Genomic DNA, 5,733 nt, shown 5'->3' with positions numbered 1-5,733 from the left:
GGTCCTCGCCTCCTTTATACTGCTCTGATCTGATCCTGGTCTCCTTTATTCTTCTCTGATTTCATACCGGCCTCCTTTATACTGCTCTGTTCTGATCCTGGCCTCCGTAATACTGCTCTGATCTGATCCTGGTCTCCTTTATTCTTCTCTGATCTCATACCGGCCTCCTTTATACTGCTCTGTTCTGATCCTGGCCTCCTTTATACTGCTCTGATCTGATCCTGGTCTCCTTTATTCTGCTCTGATCTCATACCGGCCTCCTTTATACTGCTCTGTTCTGATCCTGGCCTCCTTTATACTGCTCTGATCTGATCCTGGTCTCCTTTATTCTGCTCTGTTCTGATCCCGGCCTCCTTTATTCTGCTCTGATCTCATCCTGGTCTCCTTTATTACTGCTCTGTTCTGATCCTGGCCTCCTTTATACTGCTCTGTTCTGATCCTGGCCTCCTTTATACTGCTCTGATCTCATCCTGGTCTCCTTTATACTGCTCTGATCTGATCCTGGCCTTTATACTGCTCTGATCTGATCCTGGCCTTCATTCTGCTCTGTTCTGATCCTGGCCTCCTTTATTCTGCTCTGTTCTGATCCTGGCCTCATTTATTCTGCTCTGTTCGGATCCTGGCCTCCTTTATACTGCTCTGTTCTGATCCTGGCCTCCTTTATACTGCTCTGATCTCATCCCGGCCTCCTTTATTCTGCTCTGTTCTGATCCTGGCCTCCTTTATACTGCTCTGATCTGATCCCGGCCTCCTTTATTCTGCTCTGATCTCATCCCGGCCTTCTTTATTCTGCTCTGTTCTGATCCTGGCCTCCTTTACTCTGCTCTGTTCTGATCCTGGCCTCCTTTATTCTGCTCTGATCTCATCCCTACCTCATTTATTCTGCTCTGTTCTGATCCTGGCCTCCTTTATTCTGCTCTGTTCTGATCCTGCCTCCTTTATACTGCTCTGATCTCATCCGGCCTCCTTTATACTGCTTCTGTTCTTGATCCTGGCCCTCCTTAGTACTGCTCTGTTCTGATCCTGGGCCTCCTTATACTGCTCTGATTCTGATACCGGCCCTCACGTTTATTACTGCTCTGATCTCAATCCACTAGGTCTTCCTTTATTAATGCTCTGTTCATGATCCAGGGTCGCAGTTAATACTGCTCTGTTCTGATCCCAGGCCATCCTTATTACTGCTCTGATTCTGATCCCGGACCTCCTTTAATACTGCTCTGTTCTGGATCCTGGTGCCTCCTTTATACGGCTGCTTATCTGCATACCTGGCCTCAAAAACTTTATCTACTGCGCTGACTCATACCTGGTCCTCCTTTATTACTGCGCTGATTCTGCATCCTGGTCTCCTTTATACTGCTCGTGTTCTGATGTCCCAGGCCTCCTTTATTACTGCTCTGTTTCTGATCCTGGCCTCCTTTATTCTGCTCTGTTCTGATCCTAGCCTCCTTGATACTGCCTTTATACTGCTCGTATGATCCCGGCCTCCTCTATTCTGCTCTGTTCTGATCCTGGCCTCCTTTATACTGCTCTGTTCTGATCCTGGCCTCCTTTATTAATGCTCTGATCTCATCCTGGTCTCCTTTATACTGCTATGATCTGATCTGGTCTCCATTATTCTGCTCTGTTCTGATCCCGGCCTCCTTATTTCTTCTCTGATCTCATCCTGGACTCCTTTATATGCTCTGTCTGATCCTGGCCTCCTTATTACTGCTCTGTTCTGATCCTGGCCTCCTTTATACTGCTCTGATCTCATCCTGGCCATCATTCTGCTCTGTTCTGATTCTGGCCTCCTTTATTCTGCTCTGTTCTGATCCTGGCCTCCTTTATTCTGCTCTGTTCGGATCCTGGCCTCCTTTATACTGCTCTGTTCTGATCCTGGCCTCCTTTATACTGCTCTGATCTCATCCTGGCCTTCATTCTGCTCTGTTCTGATTCTGGCCTCCTTTATTCTGCTCTGTTCTGATCCTGGCCTCCTTTATTCTGCTCTGTTCGGATCCTGGCCTCCTTTATACTGCTCTGTTCTGATCCTGGCCTCCTTTATTCTGCTCTGATCTCATCCCTCCCTCCTTTATTCTGCTCTGTTCTGATCCTGGCCTCCTTTATTCTGCTCTGTTCTGATCCTGGCCTCCTTTATTCTGCTCTCTTCTGATCCTGGCCTCCTTTATTCTGCTCTGTTCTGATCCCGGCCTCCTTTATTCTGCTCTGTTCTGATCCCGGCCTCCTTTATTCTGCTCTGTTCTGACCCCTGCCTCCTTTATTCTGCTCTGATCTCATCCCGGCCTCGTTTATTCTGCTCTGTTCTGATCCTGGCCTCCTTTATACTGCTCTGATCTCATCCCGGCCTCGGTTATTCTGCTCTGATCTCATCCCGGCCTTCTTTATTCTGCTCTGTTCTGATCCTGGCCTCCTTTACTCTGCTCTGTTCTGATCCTGGCCTCCTTTATTCTGCTCTGATCTCATCCCGGCCTCCTTTATTCTGCTCTGTTCTGATCCCGGCCTCCTTTATTCTGCTCTGTTCTGATCCTGGCCTCCTTAATACTGCTCTGATCTCATCCAGGCCTCCTTTATACTGCTCTGTTCTGATCCTGGCCTCCTTTATACTGCTCTGTTCTGATCCTGGTCTCCTTTATACTGCTCTGTTCTGATCCCGGCCTCCTTTATACTGCTCTGATCTCATCCCTACCTCCTTTATTCTGCTCTGTTCTGATCCTGGTCTCATTTATACTGCTCTGTTCTGATCCCGGCCTCCTTTATACTGCTCTGATCTCATCCAGGCCTCCTTTATACTGCTCTGTTCTGGTCCTGGCCTCCCTTATACTGCTCTGTTCTGATCCTGGCCTCCTTTATACTGCTCTGATCTCATACCGGCCTCCTTTATTCTGCTCTGATCTCATCCTGGTCTCCTTTATACTGCTCTGTTCTGATCCTGGCCTCCTTTATACTGCTCTGTTCTGATCCCGGCCTCCTTTATACTGCTCTGTTCTGATCCCGGCCTCCTTTATTCTGCTCTGTTCTGATCCCGACCTCCTTTATACTGCTCTGTTCTGATCCTGGCCTCCTTTATACTGCTCTGATCTCATACCGGCCTCCTTTATACTGCTCTGTTCTGATCACGGCCTCCTTTATTCTGCCCTGTTCTGATCCTGGCCTCCTTTATTCTGCTCTGTTCTGATCCTGGCCTCCTTTATACTGCTCTGTTCTGATCCTGGCCTCCTTTATTCTGCTCTGATCGGATCCTGGTCTCCTTTATACTGCTCTGATCTGATCCTGGCCTTTATACTGCTCTGATCTGATCCTGACCTTTATTCTGCTCTGTTCTGATCCCGGCCTCCTTTATTCTGCTCTGATCTCATCCTGGACTCCTTTATACTGCTCTGTTCTGATCCTGGCCTCCTTTATACTGCTCTGTTCTGATCCTGGCCTCCTTTATACTGCTCTGTTCTGATCCTGGCCTTCATTCTGCTCTGTTCTGATCCTGGCCTCCTTTATTCTGCTCTGTTCTGATCCTGACCTTTATTCTGCTCTGTTCTGATCCCGGCCTCCTTTATTCTGCTCTGATCTCATCCTGGTCTCCTTTATACTGCTCTGATCTGATCCTGGCCTTTATACTGCTCTGATCTGATCCTGGCCTTCATTCTGCTCTGTTCTGATCCTGGCCTCCTTTATTCTGCTCTGTTCTGATCCTGGCCTCCTTTATTCTGCTCTGTTCGGATCCTGGCCTCCTTTATACTGCTCTGTTCTGATCCTGGCCTCCTTTATACTGCTCTGATCTCATCCCGGCCTCCTTTATTCTGCTCTGTTCTGATCCTGGCCTCCTTTATACTGCTCTGATCTGATCCCGGCCTCCTTTATTCTGCTCTGATCTCATCCCGGCCTTCTTTATTCTGCTCTGTTCTGATCCTGGCCTCCTTTACTCTGCTCTTTTCTGATCCTGGCCTCCTTTATTCTGCTCTGATCTCATCCCTACCTCCTTTATTCTGCTCTGTTCTGATCCTGGCCTCCTTTATTCAGCTCTGTTCTGATCCTGGCCTCCTTCATTCTGCTCTCTTCTGATCCTGGCCTCCTTTATTCTGCTCTGTTCTGATCCCGGCCTCCTTGATTCTGCTCTGTTCTGATCCCGGCCTCCTTTATTCTGCTCTGTTCTGATCCCGGCCTCCTTTATTCTGCTCTGATCTCATCCCGGCCTCCTTTATTCTGCTCTGTTCTGATCCTGGCCTCCTTTATACTGCTCTGATCTCATCCCGGCCTCGGTTATTCTGCTCTGATCTCATCCCGGCCTTCTTTATTCTGCTCTGTTCTGATCCTGGCCTCCTTTACTCTGCTCTGTTCTGATCCTGGCCTCCTTTATTCTGCTCTGATCTCATCCCGGCCTCCTTTATTCTGCTCTGTTCTGATCCCCGGCCTCCTTTATTCTGCTCTGTTCTGATCCTGGCCTCCTTTATACTGCTCTGATCTAATCCAGGCCTCCTTTATACTGCTCTGTTCTGATCCTGGCCTCCTTTATACTGCTCTGTTCTGATCCTGGTCTCCTTTATACTGCTCTGTTCTGATCCCGGCCTCCTTTATACTGCTCTGATCTCATCCCGGCCTCCTTTATTCTGCTCTGTTCTGATCCTGGCCTCCTTTATACTGCCCTGATCTGATCCCGGCCTCCTTTATTCTGCTCTGATCTCATCCCGGCCTTCTTTATTCTGCTCTGTTCTGATCCTGGCCTCCTTTACTCTGCTCTGTTCTGATCCTGGCCTCCTTTATTCTGCTCTGATCTCATCCCTACCTCCTTTATTCTGCTCTGTTCTGATCCTGGCCTCCTTTATTCTGCTCTGTTCTGATCCTGGCCTCCTTTATTCTGCTCTCTTCTGATCCAGGCCTCCTTTATTCTGCTCTGTTCTGATCCCGGCCTCCTTTATGCTGCTCTGTTCTGATCCCGGCCTCCTTTATTCTGCCCTGTTCTGATCTCGGCCTCCTTTATTCTGCTCTGATCTCATCCCGGCCTCCTTTATTCTGCTCTGTTCTGATCCTGGCCTCCTTTATACTGCTCTGATCTCATCCCGGCCTCGGTTATTCTGCTCTGATCTCATCCCGGCCTTCTTTATTCTGCTCTGTTCTGATCCTGGCCTCCTTTACTCTGCTCTGTTCTGATCCTGGCCTCCTTTATTCTGCTCTGACCTCATCCCGGCCTCCTTTATTCTGCTCTGTTCTGATCCCGGCCTCCTTTATTCTGCTCTGTTCTGATCCTGGCCTCCTTTATACTGCTCTGATCTAATCCAGGCCTCCTTTATACTGCTCTGTTCTGATCCTGGCCTCCTTTATACTGCTCTGTTCTGATCCTGGTCTCCTTTATACTGCTCTGTTCTGATCCCGGCCTCCTTTATACTGCTCTGATCTCATCCCTACCTCCTTTATTCTGCTCTGTTCTGATCCTGGTCTCATTTATACTGCTCTGTTCTGATCCCGGCCTCCTTTATACTGCTCTGATCTCATCCAGGCCTCCTTTATACTGCTCTGTTCTGGTCCTGGCCTCCCTTATACTGCTCTGTTCTGATCCTGGCCTCCTTTATACTGCTCTGATCTCATACCGGCCTCCTTTATTCTGCTCTGATCTCATCCTGGTCTCCTTTATACTGCTCTGTTCTGATCCTGGCCTCCTTTATACTGCTCTGTTCTGATCCCGGCCTCCTTTATACTGCTCTGTTCTGATCCCGGCCTCCTTTATTCTGCTCTGTTCTGATCCCG

Source organism: Scyliorhinus canicula, chromosome 3 (genome assembly GCF_902713615.1).
Source record: "Scyliorhinus canicula chromosome 3, sScyCan1.1, whole genome shotgun sequence".
Classification (NCBI taxonomy): Eukaryota; Metazoa; Chordata; class Chondrichthyes; order Carcharhiniformes; family Scyliorhinidae; genus Scyliorhinus; species Scyliorhinus canicula.
Note: the sequence above shows the minus strand (reverse complement) of the source record.